This window comes from Hyaena hyaena, unplaced genomic scaffold (genome assembly GCF_003009895.1).
Source record: "Hyaena hyaena isolate Hyena2069 unplaced genomic scaffold, ASM300989v1 scaffold_1641, whole genome shotgun sequence".
NCBI classification, from domain to species: domain Eukaryota; kingdom Metazoa; phylum Chordata; class Mammalia; order Carnivora; family Hyaenidae; genus Hyaena; species Hyaena hyaena.
In genome coordinates, this window is record NW_024082264.1 from 129,033 (window position 1) to 143,719 (window position 14,687).

General features: G+C 39.1%; 1 long non-coding RNA gene across 1 annotated transcript in view; it reads left to right on the plus strand.

Moving 5' to 3' along the window:
- The window catches only part of LOC120226224, a 122,605-nt gene that overhangs the window by 12,554 nt on the left and 95,364 nt on the right, over positions 1-14,687 (plus strand). Inside the window, exon 2 of the long non-coding RNA XR_005526971.1 lies at positions 3,352-3,423. This is a non-coding gene — a long non-coding RNA (uncharacterized LOC120226224). The remainder of the gene's footprint in view (positions 1-3,351; positions 3,424-14,687) is intronic.

The following is a 14,687-nucleotide window of genomic DNA, read 5'->3' on the forward strand; positions in this document are numbered from 1 at the left end:
TACCTCCCGTTTTGGTTTTATTTTTCAGTATTACTTTGGCTATTCGGGGTCTTTTGTAGTTCCATACAAATTTTTGGATAGTTTGTTCTAGTTTTGAGAAGTATGCTGGTGCAATTTTGATTGGAATTGCATTGAATGTGTAGAGTGCTTTAGGTAGTAATGACATCTTAACTATATTTATTCTTCCTATCCATGTCTGCTCATTTTTTAATCCTGTGAAGGAAAAGGGTGGACACATCTGATTCTAAGCTGACACACACACACAAAAATAGGCTCTGTTCTTTTATGGGTAAAACTGTAGGGTGAAACAAGAAAAATTCTGTCTAACAACTTTTATTATATAATGTGTGAGTGAAAGGACCTGGTATAATGAGAGTCTCATGCGTGTTACTTAGAGTAGGTTAGCTCCCTCCCTTCTTTGCAGAAGTGCTGTGAGGTTGGTGATGGTGTCTACAACTTTACAACTGAAGTTGTTGAAGACCAGAGTAGGAGAGGTGGTGGGAAGGTGCACTGTGTCCCTGAGGAGCCCTGTTATGTGTGGGGTAAAGTGCTAGGTAGGCACTTTGACCCAGAATGCTCAGCATATTGATTCTATGACACAGTTAGGCCTGTTTAGGGTTAAAGAAACTAGGGCCTAAAGATGAGAATATTTGCTCAGTCGCCAAGTAGATTGTAGCAGAGACAGAGCTCAGCCTCCAAAGCAACACTTGTTATTGCCACAGCAGTAGTCTGTTTTTTCCAAATACCAACCACAATCAGATATCGTGAACCAGTCAGTTCTCTACTGCTGGAGATAAATAAGTAGCAAGCCACCAATCCTTACTTCTAACTTGGAGCATTTAATATGACATCTGGGTACAGACTGTGTCTCTTTTCTCTTAATTTTGATACGTGTTCTTCCATTCACCTTAGATTTATGTTTCATTTTAATGGGGTTCTCTGCAGCCCACATTTTCCTGTTTAAAATTTTCCTCTGACAAGTCATTGTGTATAAATGTAATAACAGGTATTAGTTGTGACAACTGCATTGAAATAATTTTTATGACAAAATTACTTCTAAATTATTTTTTGGTAGTGCATGGATTTTCAGGTTAGTATTGTATAATTTATACACGGAATTGGATTATTCTGTCTGTCATTTAAAAACAGGGGAATGGGAGACAGAAGGAAAAGATAAAGTAGATTAATTTAGAGAGGTTACAGTCATATAACCAGAATAGTTTTTTCTCTCTATGTAAAATACCACTTTAATTATGTTACTTCTCAGTACAGAACTATAATGCTCCAGTCCCTTTAAAGTGCAAACTATTTATGTTGTCTTCAAGTTCACTGTGTACATGGCCACATAGCTTCCCTCAACAGCTCTGTGCACGATGTGCAGTGTATCGAGTTTGCTTCGGATGTTTCCACCTCTTTCTTTTCATGCAATTCCCTTCCATTGCAATTCTCCACACTCCTGACTTCCTGTGTCCTATTCTCCAAGTCTCCCTTTCATGAAGAGCCTTTCTTGCCATTTCTCTCCTCTAAACTCTTACTTACTTAGCATAGCCACCACTTACATTATATTAGAGATTATTAGTAAATCCTGTGGTGTTTTTTTTTTTTTCTTTAGAAAGGTAAAACAAAAATCAGAGAAGTAGGTGATGTGACATGGCACATTTCTGATTGAGCTCATTAAGAGCCAGGCTTAGTTTAATTGAGCAAGTAGGTATTGGAGTCTTACAGTATGGAAATCGTGGTACTAAGACCATCTGGGGTGCCAAGTGAATTAGATAATCCGTATCCCTGAAAGATGATTTACATACTTTTGGAACAAGTCATGCTATCCTTAAAAGAATAAAAGGTATTGTCTGATATCTTCTAGCTCTAGAAATGACTGTCAAGGGCATTTTGCAGACTTGGGGAAAAGATTATATCAGCACTAAGGAAAGATTACAATAGTCTATTTGTCAAAAGTTTGGGAAGTTCACTTCTCTGAGAGTCCTTCCAAATGTGCATATGGGTTCATGTGCACAGAACCCATATGGGTTCATATGGGTTTGTATCCGCTTGGCTAGTCCAGAGTATCTAGATATTTGGTCAAACACTTTTGGATGTTGGTTTGAAGGTATTTTTTAGATGAGATTATCATTTAAATCAGTAGACTCTGAGCAAAGCAGATAATCCTCTATAGTATGAAGGGGCCTCATCCAATCAGCTAAAGGCCCTAACATAAAAAGATGGATTCCACCCCCAACCCCAAAAGAGAGCATTGTGACTATAGCTGCCTTCTGATTTGAACTACAGCATCAACTCTTTCCTTCGTCTCCAGCCTGCAGCAGGTTTTGGACTTGTCAGCCTCCACAACTGCAGGAATTAATTCCTTAAAAGAGTTTTTCTCTTCCCTCACTCCCCCCACCCCCACTGGTTCCGTTTCCCTGGAAAAACTCTGACTAATATGGCCAAGATCTCTTTCAGCTCTGTCTCCCTGTGATTTATGTATAAAATGGAATTTCTTCTTTGAATCCATGGATCAACCTTGTTTGTATAAAAATCTTGGTCTAAATTTATTATTTGTCGTTAGTTTGCATCCACACTGCATCGGAGAGATGAACATTTTCAAGATCCTTGATACTTATTTGGATTATAGAAAATAGCATAGGGCTTTATGACATGCTCCCTGCATTTATAATTTTTGAGTTAAATAGCACAGAAAAATAATTTTAGAATGTGTGTAATTTGCATAGACTCATTTATTTGGACTCTGAAGTCCCCCCACAACCTTTCATTCTATGCCTTCAGTTGACAGCAGTGATAGTCTATGAATTTCAATTTTTTTCCCCATAGGTCTTAATCTTCCTGCTTGTTGTGGAAAAGAAATCACTGTCTGAAGCTATTCATATGAGAAATTAGTAGCTCCTAAAATACTGCTGAAGCAAAAGGGAATTTTCCAGGCACATCTGTAGGATAATATACCCTCGTAAACAGCTTAATTCAGCCCTCCTAGACATTGTACTTTCATTGTTACTGAAAACTGACCTGAATATACTCATATTGACCAATGCCTTATGCCATGTTTCTCTCTGATTCCCTATTAATAGGGCTTAGATTCATTCACGCTTTCAACTTTATTCGCAAATACTTACCTTGTTCCTAGTAAGCACTGGAGATAAAGCATGGGTCAGATAGACAGCATGCATTTCTGGGAGGAAAAGGAGACTGTCATTACCAAATGCACCAAACTTGGAAAACTTAAGTCCAAAACTAAGAAAGAAAAAAAAACAATATATAGAATATGTGGAATTACAAAGTTGGGGAGTGTAATGACCTGTTTTCGTTCTCTTATGTCGCCCAACATTTCATGTCTTCCAGGCTTCTGTTGACCAGGGTAGCTTCCCTAACCCCCACCGATCAGGTTAGAAGACAAGACTTAGAACATTACAGGTAAGCATTTTGGACACAAAGCTTTCAAAGGAGGTATTAGTACATTTTGAGAGAGTTGTTTTAAATTACAAAAATAATTATGTGCATTATAAAAACTTCAGAAAACAGAGAATCAATTAAAAAATATAGTCTGTGGAGAAAGAACCACTATTAACACTTAATTTTGATATGCAGTGTAATTAAACATGTACATATTAAAGCAGATGCTTAATAAGTCAGATTCCTATCCTGCATTGGTATTTTGTAGTCTCTGTTACTTAAAATTATGTTGCAGATTTTTTTTTTTTTCTGTCATGAAGTCTTTTTCTCGAATATGACATTGAATGGCTGCACAGGTGCCCTAATGTAACTGATCCATGCACTCTTGCTGGACATTAACGCTTTCTCCATTTGTTGATCTCATCACTGGATCTCTGATCATTTCCTCAAGATAAATTCATAGAAGTAAAATTGTTGGATCGGAGTGAGTGCACATTTTTAGCATTCCTGATGCGTACAGCCAGGTTGTGCCGGTTTACACCGCCACGAGCACTGCACACAGACACTAAAGAGGTCGTGTTAAAAAACAAATGCAAACCAAAGGCTGGCAGGTAAGAGTGCAAAGCCCTGCCAGTCTCCCCAGCGAACACTGCTGCCTTTGGAGAAGACGGTCTCTATTCAAGTCAGAACTGGCTCTGTTGGTTGTCTTAAAGCCCATATTCTGATGAAGCACATTGGATGTTTAATGGGTTTTTACAGGCAAGATTGGGACATTCTTCCACTTCTGGCCAGTGTTAATTCAGTCAGCCAAAATCAGTTTCTTGGCACAAAGCTGCCCGAGTCAGAGACTTCGGTGCAGGTGTCTGGGCCTCTGTGTTACATGTGTATCGAGCTTGGACACCCTTCTTTTTTCTGCATTTCCTCTTTCGTTACAGGATGCAGAGAAGTGATGTCCTCGTGTTCTCTTCTCCCATGGAGGCTCTGCAATTCTGTCAGTCTTTGCCAGGAGACAGCCTATTTCCCTACTGAAAACTCCCCAGTGGCTTCCTGTGCTATTTAGAATAAAATGAGAAGCCCCCTTGATGGAAAACGTGACCTCTCGGATTTGTTCCATTTCTTCCAGCCTGTAGACCCTCTTTCTGTCTCTTGAAATTTTCAAACTCATTTGGACCTCAGAGCCTCTGCACTCACTCCTTCCTCCTATCTTCACTTCTCTGTTACACTCATTCTGATGGAAATATCTAAAAATAGTTCCCTTCTATCACGCTCATCACTATCTACTATAGTACTCAGCTTTATTTTTCTCCTTAGTGCTTGGTATTGTTTGAAACTGCATCATTCACTATTATTTTTTTCTTATTTATTGTCTGTCCCCTCTTGATGGAATATAAACTTCATCACGGCAGGGATCTCCTGTGGCTTGTTCATTGCTCTGTCCTTCTATGATTGCAACTGCTGAATATAATGAATGAATGAAGGAAAGAATGAGTAAAAGGAAAGCACTAGATATACCCAGTTCTGGGCAGGCAAGACAGTCTACTTTTCCTCAGTGTGCTCACATGAACACAGCAGGGCTTAGCTTTTAGTGAGACGTGTCCACTCAGTCTCTCTTACCCTGATCGTAGCAGAGCCCCCATTCAAACATGCATTACAAATATCTTACTCCTGTATGACTCATGCTTTCAAGACCCCACTGGAGGTGCACGGGTTAGGGATTTGAAGTCTTACTGCCACTATCAGAGGTAGCCTTCAGATAATCTTGTGCAAACTTAGCATTGTCCCAGACCCCAAGTTTACCTTACACCATGTTGAAGGAATTCAATTCACACACAATTCTTTTAGTTATTTGTTTGTTAACTTATGTGAAGGAGGTTTTACATTAATTATGCTTTTTTTTTTTTTAAATCTCATTTCGTTTACTATTTACCTATTGTACTCTCTAATTTCTTAAGTAAGATTAAGAGATATACTTTCTTGGGGTGCCTGGGTGGCTCAGTCGATTAAGTGTCTGACTTCGGTTCAGGTCATGATCTCTTGGTTCCTGGGTTCGAGCCCCACGTCCGGCTCTGTGCTGACAGCTAGCTCAGAGCCTGGAAATGCTTGGGATTCTGTGTCTCCCTCTCTCTCTGACCCTCCCCTGCTCATGCTGTCTCTCTCTCTCTCTCTTTCTCTCTCAGAAATAAATGAAAACATTTTTAAAAATTTTAAAAATATATACTTTCTCTATTAAGTATATCTTTTTTAAGTCCTAAGGAAGCTGTTTGGCACATAGACAAGCCTTCAAAACAAATTTGATTTTCTCTCCAGGAAGCTCTCTTCTTCTTTCTCTGTTTTCTTTTTCTTTTTTTTTCCAAAAAAGACGCAAAGTGAAAGAAACTGAAAAGCAAGTCAACATAATGAAGTGGGGGAGAATATTAATATCTTCCTTTTATTATTTCTTAATTGAAGAATTTGTTACCTTTCTATATTTCCATTTCCAAATTTGATTAATTGGGAAATCATCATAACAGCTGGAGAATATTCAGAAAGCACGAAATTTATATTTTGGTCTGGGTTCTGCCTGCTCATCATTGTGTGACTTTGGTAGACATCTAGAATACTGTTTTCTTGTTAAAGAAGAGGTTTTAACTTGGTGTCCTCTAAGTCTAACAGTGTCAAGGAAAAAATAATTAACTTATAAACTCGAGTTATTGTACACACAGTAGAAAAAACAACAGTCTTTCTCATTATCTCAAAAAAATAGTAACTAGAAGATCCAACTCTTGGAAATAAGAGTAATGGTCAGGAGCTCTGACAGCACTGATCCCATGGATGGCAACCTTTGGCTGGACATGAGTAGTGTCAGCTCCATCTCCATGGGTGTGTTCTCTGCATTGGGCCACGCCCATTTTTGTTTGGTTTTGCTCATTTATGGCCCTGAAGATGTGAGAATCTGCTTGTCCTTGGTGATAGGATCTCCCAGATGCCTTCTTCCTCTGACACCCAGGGGAGACCTTGCTAATTGACCCGTGGTTTTCTTCTTTTCTGCTCCATGTCACCATTTTGAGAGAGCCTGGGACTATTGTATGTTTTTTGGACTAGGGTCCACATCATGGGTAAAGACTGTCTTTTCTCAGTGCACCAGTTGAGGAGAGAAGCTTGAGAGAAAGAAATAGAAGGAAGAGTGAGGTAAGAAGTGGGGACCTGAGAGGAAATGGCAGAGTTTTGGCTTTTCTCCTTCATGTATCTGAACAAGGTCAAGTCGACTTTTACTGCATTTAATTTATAATATGGCACTCAGTTAGAATAAGGTTCAAAAATCTGAGTCCCCCTCTAATTTTGGCTGTATTAGGAACTGGAGAATGTTTAATAGCCTTATTATGAAGAGGGAGTACAAAAGGGAGCTAAAATTATATTTATGTATTTGTTTTTTTTAAAAAAATCACTTGTGTGTATGCTTTAGGGAAAGCAAGATTTCAGACAGATTTAGAAAAGATGATTACTAATCAAACGGTGGGTGGTTTTTAAAAACAAAATGGGAACAGGGGCACCTGGATGGTTCAGTTGGTTAAGCATCTGACTTCGGCTTAGGTCATGAACTGATGGTTCATGGGTTCAAGACCTATGACAGGGCTCTGTGCTGACAGCTCAGAGCATGGAGCCCTTCCCTGGCTCATACTCTGTCTGTCTGTCTCTTTCTCAAAAATAAATAAACATTAAAAAAAGTAACATCTTTTATTTATAAATAAATAAATACGTATATACATACATACGTACATACATACATACATACAAATTGGGAGTAATGATCTGGACTGGCCAGACTTGAGAGAAAACTGGCAAAGACACATTATGCTACACTATCCCAGCAGCAGGAATGTGCTAATGGCGAAATGAGAATGTCTGAAAGGAAATGAGGGTCTTATCAGAGGAACCAAGAAGATTTCATTTTTGTGTTCCCCAAGGTAATCGGCATCATCTCTGACTGATGACGAAGGACCGCTTAACATACACCCTGAGGAATCACTGCTAGCGTGCTCTTTGGCCCAAACTCACGTGGACTACATGACAAAGACATAATTTTGCCCTGATTCTTAAAAGAACAGGAAAACACTGATGCAATCCATTTGTTGAATTCTAGAAAACCTTTCCCTGAAGTCTGTTTTTACACTGCCAAACTGAGAAGGGATGTCTGAAGGAGTAATTAAAGCCTTGAAACATGAAAGAAAGAGAAAATCTTATTGCAGTCTGGGGACTTAGTGAGAATAATAGGAGCCAAGGGAAATTTAGATGGGCAGACACAATTCGGTGAGCAAGTATCTGTCAATATTGTACAAGATGTTGAAAGTTGATGCTGGTGACAGCCAGTCAGCTCCAGTTTACCTTTGCACAGTCTATGCTAAGCAAATAAGTATTTTAAACAAGATTGCCAGAGGCAAAGTAAGGTCTGCACAAGAGAACAGACTGAGAGTTTGGGCTGTTCCCTGTTGATTATAGATTGGTGTAGGTAACGCATTAAAGCCCTTTCCTTAGAGCTTCTACATTTGGCACAGTTATATAGAGTTATTGTTTGTTATGACCTGAATATGTAAACTATTTTTATTTTATTTTTATTATTTTTAAATATTTATTTCGAGAGAGAGAGATAGACAGTGAGTGGGGAGGGACAGAGAGAGAGGGAGACAGAGACTCCCAAGCAGGCTCCACGCTGTCCACAGAGAGCCCATCTGGAGCTCCAACTCATGAACTAACTATGAGATCATGACCTGAGCCAAAATCAGGAGTTGGACGCTCAGCCAAATGAGCCACTCATATACTCGTGTAAACTATGTATTTTAAAATTACTGTTCCATAATGCTAATTTGAAGGTGTATATGTGTGTGTGTGTGTGTGTGTGTATGTGTGTGTGTATATATAAATATATATATAAAATTCTGTATGCAGCCTCAACTGGACATAGTCAAGACTGAAGTCATTCTTTGCTTTTCCTTCTGCTTCACTGCTTGATCTGTTTACCTCATCTCTTCACTGGCCCTTCCCCTTCTTTATAACCCATCACATTTGCCTGATTCAGAGACTATTTCTCAACCTTTTTAGTTCTTGGGTGAACACACTCAGGTTCACAGCTTTAGTAATCTATTTACTCTGTCTTCTACATTCTTAGCCACAGTGCCAGCCCAACCCTTGGGTTCCATATTTGTACATTCACCTGCTTTCCCAACATCTCCACTTTTCTATATTTGTCAGTATCTAACAGGTACCTCAAAGGTTGCATATTCTGAGAGCCATTGACTGTAAACTTGATGAGCTTAGGGCATTTGTTTCTCTGAAAGTGCTCGGTATGTAGTAAAAACACGCTAAGTATTTGTTGAATGAATTATCCAATGATTGCCCTAATTTACTCCCAAATCTGCATCTTGTACTAAATATGTTTAATTTATGCATACTGCTGTATGTCCATCTAGCCAAGGTAGAACACTTACAGATAGTCTTACTTTTTCCTATATCTCTCCTTCCACATCAAATCAGTCTTTAACACCTTCTAATTCTATAGGAGAAAAATCATCTGTAATCCATGTCTTTCTGCTACTACTGTCACTGTGGATTCTTGTCTTCCTAACAAAAGTATTTTACCTTCCGTTATGGACTGCATTGTGGCTCTACCACCACCAAATTTATATGTCAAAGCCCTAATCCCCAGTGCCTCAGAATTCTATTATATTTGGAAGGCCTTTAAAGAGGTAATCAAATTAAAATGAGGCCATTAGGGTGGGCCCTAATCCAATCTGACTGTGTCCTTATAAAAAGAGGATTTTAGGAGCCACACAGAGACACAGTGATGTGATGCACCGAGGAAAGGCTCTGTGAGGACACAGCAAGAAAGTAGCCATCTGAGAGCCAAAAGAGAGACACCTTGGGAGAAAAGAAACCTTGGACTTCCAGCCTCCAGAACTGTGCGAAAATAAAGTTCTGTTTTTTAAGCCACTTAGTTTGTGGTATTTTTTATGGCAGCCATCGCAAGCTAATACATCTCCCCTCAAAGGGTCCTCTAGTCTTCCCTGACAAAACATCATGTCCCTTCTCTCTTTCTCCTTGCCTATCTCTACGGATAGATTACAAGTATAGATATAGCTCCACTCATCATAGGTGGGTAACAAGAAAAATACCTATAAATAGTAAATAGAAATCTGAAGGATGAAACAGGATCTCATCCATCTTTCTCCCCAGTCTCTATGCCATTATGTGATCTTTCTTAAACATCATAACTATAAATAAGCATGTTTCCTCAGTGCTTCAAAAAACTCCTGGCTCATTAACTGGCGGGAAGTTCAAATGTGTTAGTGTTGTATACTAAGCCCTTTACATTTTGTTTTTTCTCAACCTGTTTTTCCAAATCCCTGTGATCTACAGCCTGAGAAAGAGACCAGAGCAAGAGGCTGAAGGCCAGAGCGTGGCAGTGAGGAGGGAGGAAGCCACCGGTGATCTTCCCAGTTCTGACACAGTTTCTCAGGCCCTGAGAGCCACATGCCAGGCACTATTATGAGCATTTTATACACAGACTGTCACTTCAATGCCATGAAACAGAGACAGACTATGTGACCTGCTCAGGGTCTCACAGCAAATGAGCAGCAGAGTTGAGATGTAAACCCACGCAGTTCAGCTATGCTATTTTGCCCTTGCACACTACTCTTTCCAGGATACTTCAGTTGTTAATTTGTTTAATAAAACACACTTTGTTTGTTAAGATAGCTCAGATTGGTTTCTATTACCAGCAGTGAGGTACAGTGAAAACCTTAAATAGCCTAGCTTAAATATCGCATTATCTAGAGGGGGAAAGGAGGCAAAGTTATGCAACCCTCTGTTTTCTTGCTAACCCTTTCCACGTATCTTCATTATGACGCTTATCAAATCACTCTGTAATTGTTTGTCTCCAGGTTTTTCTTCAACATCTTGTCCAGCATGTAGTAAAAACTAAAACAAGTGTTAATTCTCCCATATCCTGTAAACACTTCTAAGAGAATTGCTACATTTTGCTGTTAGCTTATACCCTCTGAAATACACTGTTGTTGAATGGCTGACTCAGGTCATTAATCAGAGCACATTGACAATTCCATGTTAATCGTGATCATAAGTAAAGAGTAAAGAGAATTACATGGGGGTGGGGGGGAATAGAATAAAAAACCCAAAGAGAAAGTCTAAGGACTTTAATGAGATTATCTGAGAATGCTGCTTCCTGCCTGGAAAACCAAAGCTATAGTAGCTGATAGATTCCGAGACTAGTTAAGGAGGATTCCAAGGACTAGGGATTTCTTTCATTGCATCTCCCTCTCTCCCTCTCTCTTTTGTCTTTTTTTTTCCCCCCCCAAATTGTACCTATAATGTTCTTAAAGACAAAAAAGGTGGTTTTCTGTGGTTATGATGGATACTGAGGGCCTTGTTTTGGAGATTTGTTAAAGGATTACTAACAACCTACCTTTCTGCCCATTCTGATTTTGTTATCAGAAAACAGGTTCACAAAGATTGGATGGGATTTAAGAATTCCTGGAGCTGTAAATACTTTGAAGCATAGAGGCCCATTGCAGTTTCCACGGTAAAACTTCGGGAGTTAAAAAAACAAACAAACAAACACAAACAAAACCCAAAAGATAAACCTCACAAAACAAACAACTTCCTCCCTCTCGCCAGAACATACACCTTTATAGATTCATAGAAAGCAACTCTTTTTAAATGTGTAGAAAGAAAACATAGTAAGAGGAAGAACTGCTTTCTGGAGCTGGTAAAATTTTGTTATCAGCATTTCTAATTGAATAAACCAGGTTTCTTTTTCCTTTGTATTCCTTATACGTATTAATTCCGTAAGAAGAGTAGTAGGTTTGGATGCTGAAAAGGAGTAATATAATCTGGTGAATTTCAAATAATTTTCTCCATCTTTGTTTCAGAATACACATAGATATCTCACTATGGGAACGTAAGGGAAATATTAGAGAAGGCAATTCTATGAATCCTACGTATTTTATTTTTATTAAATTTAAAAAAATTTTAAGATTTGAGTATAGTTGACACATGTTACATTAGTTTCAGGGGTACAACTTAGTCCATGTCAGATTCAACAAATTTATATACTATGCTATGTTCACCACAAGTGTAGTTACCAACTGCATTTCCCTGATGTAAGCATCTTTTTAGGTATCTCTTGGCCATCTATCTGTACATCTTACTTGGAAATATGTCTATTCAGGTCCTCTGCCCATTTTTTTTTTTAATATTTTTTATTTATTTCTAGGAGAGAGAGAGAGACAGCATGAGCAGGGGAGGGTCAGAGAGAGAGGGAGTCACAGACTGAAACAGTCTCCAGGCTCTGAGCTGGCAGTCAGCACAGAGCCCGACGCGGGGCTCGAACCCACGAACCGCGAGATCATGACCTAAGCGAAAGTCGGACGCTTAACCGACTAAGCCACCCAGGCGCCCCTCCTCTGCCCATTTTTAATCAAATAATTTCTTTTTTTGGTGTTGATTTATAGAAGTTATAGATTTTTGAAAGGAACCCCTTATTGGATGTATAATATGCAAACATCTATTCTGTAGGGTTTGTTTTGTTTTATTGATGGTTTCTTTTGCTGTGCAGAAGTTTTTTGTTTTGATGGAGTCCCAGTAGTTTATTTTTGCTTTTGTTTCCCTTGCCCGAGGACACATATCTAGTACAATGTTGCTATGACCAATGTCAGAGAAATTATTGCCTGTGTTCTCTTCTAGGATTTTTAGGACTATACAGAGGGTTGAGATCTGAAAGCTCTCACATTTAGGTCTTTAATCCATTTGAGTTTATTTTTGTGTGTCGTTTAGAAAGTAGTCCGTTTACATCTTTGACATGTGGCTTTCCAGTTTTTCCAGCTCTGTTTATTGAAGAGACTATCTTTTGTCCACTGTATATTCTTGCCTGCTTTCTCGTAGATTAATTGGCCATATATTTGTAGGTTTATTTCTGGAGTCTCTATTTTATTCTGTTGATCTATGTATCTAGTTTTGTGCCAGTATTATACTGTTTTGATTACTACAGCTTTATAGTAAATCTTGAAATCTGGAATTGTGATACCTCCAGTTTTGCTCCTCTTTGTCAAGATTGCTTTGGCTTGAATTCTAAATATTTAAAGCAGAGGGCCTTATGGTAAGAATATCTGATATCTCTACTATTATGGCTCCATAGGTTAATGCACACATCTGCCTGTTATCCCACAAAAGCACGAGTTGCTTTTGTTTTTAATAGCAGATGTTTTTTTCTATAACAATTACAAATATATAAAGGGTGCTGGCACTGTGAATGCTACTTCTTGACAGTGAATCCGTGCTACTCCAGGACAGAGTATAACAAATTTCTAAAGTCTAAAATAGCATGAAAACAAATGCTTGCAAATGTCCTCACTGAAGCTCTTACAAGACAGGTAAATGACCTCAGTCTCAGGATCCAACAGAATTTCAAAACACATGGAAGTTTTTATTTGTGACTATTATTCCTAGAAACCAAAGGGAGGTCTTGTTACCCAGGTCAGCCATATTCCCAGAAGCTAGGGCTTCAGAGCTAGGTTCATCCCCCAAGAAATCTCCACCTATTGGATAACTGGTTCTGTAGCTACTTGTGAAAAGTGACTGGCTTCAATTCCAGAAGAGGTACCACTGATTGGGGTGACTGTGCCTTTCCTGAATAGCCAAAAAGCTGGGCAAAGTTAGGGCAGTGAGATATTAAGAGTCACTGTGGATAGGCATCCACTCAGGAGTTGGTTAAAAGTAGGCATCGCAAAATAATCTAGAGTGATTGAAATTAGATCATTGAGTATACAGGGGGTTGGGAACAGCCTGCCAATGGCATGAGTGAATTTTCTGGGTTGATGGAAATAATCTGATAGAGGAGTTGGTTACATGGGTATATAGTTTGTTGAAGCTCATCTAACTGTACATTAAAATGGATGAAATTCATCATTTCTAAGTAAAATTACATCTCAAAAAATTGACTAAAAATGAAAGTCAGCATTGAGAGGGTAACTGGCTTTGGATGCAGGATCCTAGAACAAAATGGGGGGGGGGGAGCAAAGAGTGTCCTGGGGGACCTGGGTGGCTCAGCTGGTTGAGCGTCCAACTTTTGATTTCAGCTCAGGTCATGATAACACAATTTGTGTGTTCAAGCCCTGCGGCAGGCTCTGCATTGACAGTGTGAAGACTACTTGGGAATCATTCTCCCCTGCTCCAACTCTCTCTTGCTGCCCCTCATCCACTGTATTCTCCCTCTCAAATAAATAAACTTAAAAAAAAGTGCCCTGAAAATGTCCCCTTTCTGAACCCTATGAGCTTCTTTTTCTTCCTCCTCGCCTTCCTTCTGGCATGGGGATCCCTGGAGGGCCCCTCAGACTCCTCAGGCAGAACCTCTTGTCTAAAATTTCCCTTTGTCTTCTCTGCACACAATTCTATCCCTGTTTTCACAATTTTTTCATCTCCTGGTCTGCTCATTGCATCCCTAGCACCTAGGTGCTCTACAAATATGTGTTTAATGAATGAATGGATAAGTAAATGAAAGAAGAAAGGAAGGGAGAGAGAGAAGAAAGAAAGTTAAACAAAGTATGCCAAGACATCTATGCCTCATGGCAAACTATTTATCCTTCTCAGTCTTCCCTTCCCCTCCCCTCCCCTTCCTCCCTCCCCTCCCATTCCCCCCTGTCCCCTGTCCCCTTTCCCTCTTCTCCCCTTTCCCTCCTCTCCCCTCCCCTCCCCTCCCTTCCATATTCTTTTTCATTAAAAAAACAATTTCTAGGGGGAGAATTATCTCAAAGGAAGGTATTTATTCTTCTAGACAATTAAAAGACACAAATTGAGGAGAAAAATTGATGAGTGATTTTGAGCAGCTTTTTATGTGTGTGTTAGTCATCTGGATGTCTTCGTTGGAAAAGTGTCTGTTCATGTCTTCTGTCCATTTCTTCACTGGACCATTTGTTTTTTGGGTGTTGAGTTTGACAAGTTTATAGATTTTGGATACTAAAACTTTGTCCAATTTATCATTTGCAAATATCTTCTTTCATTCTGTTGATTGCCTTTTAGTTTTGTTGATTGTTTCCTTCACTGTACAGAAGCTTTTTATCTCGATGAAGTCCCAATAGTTCATTTTTGCTTTTATTTCCCTTGCCTCTGGAGAAATACCAAGTAAGAAGTTGCTGCAGCCGAGGTCAAAGAGCTTGCTGCCTGTTTTCTCCTCTAGGATCTTGATGGTTTCCTGTCTCACATTTAGGTCTTTCATCCATTTTGAATTTATTTTTATGTAC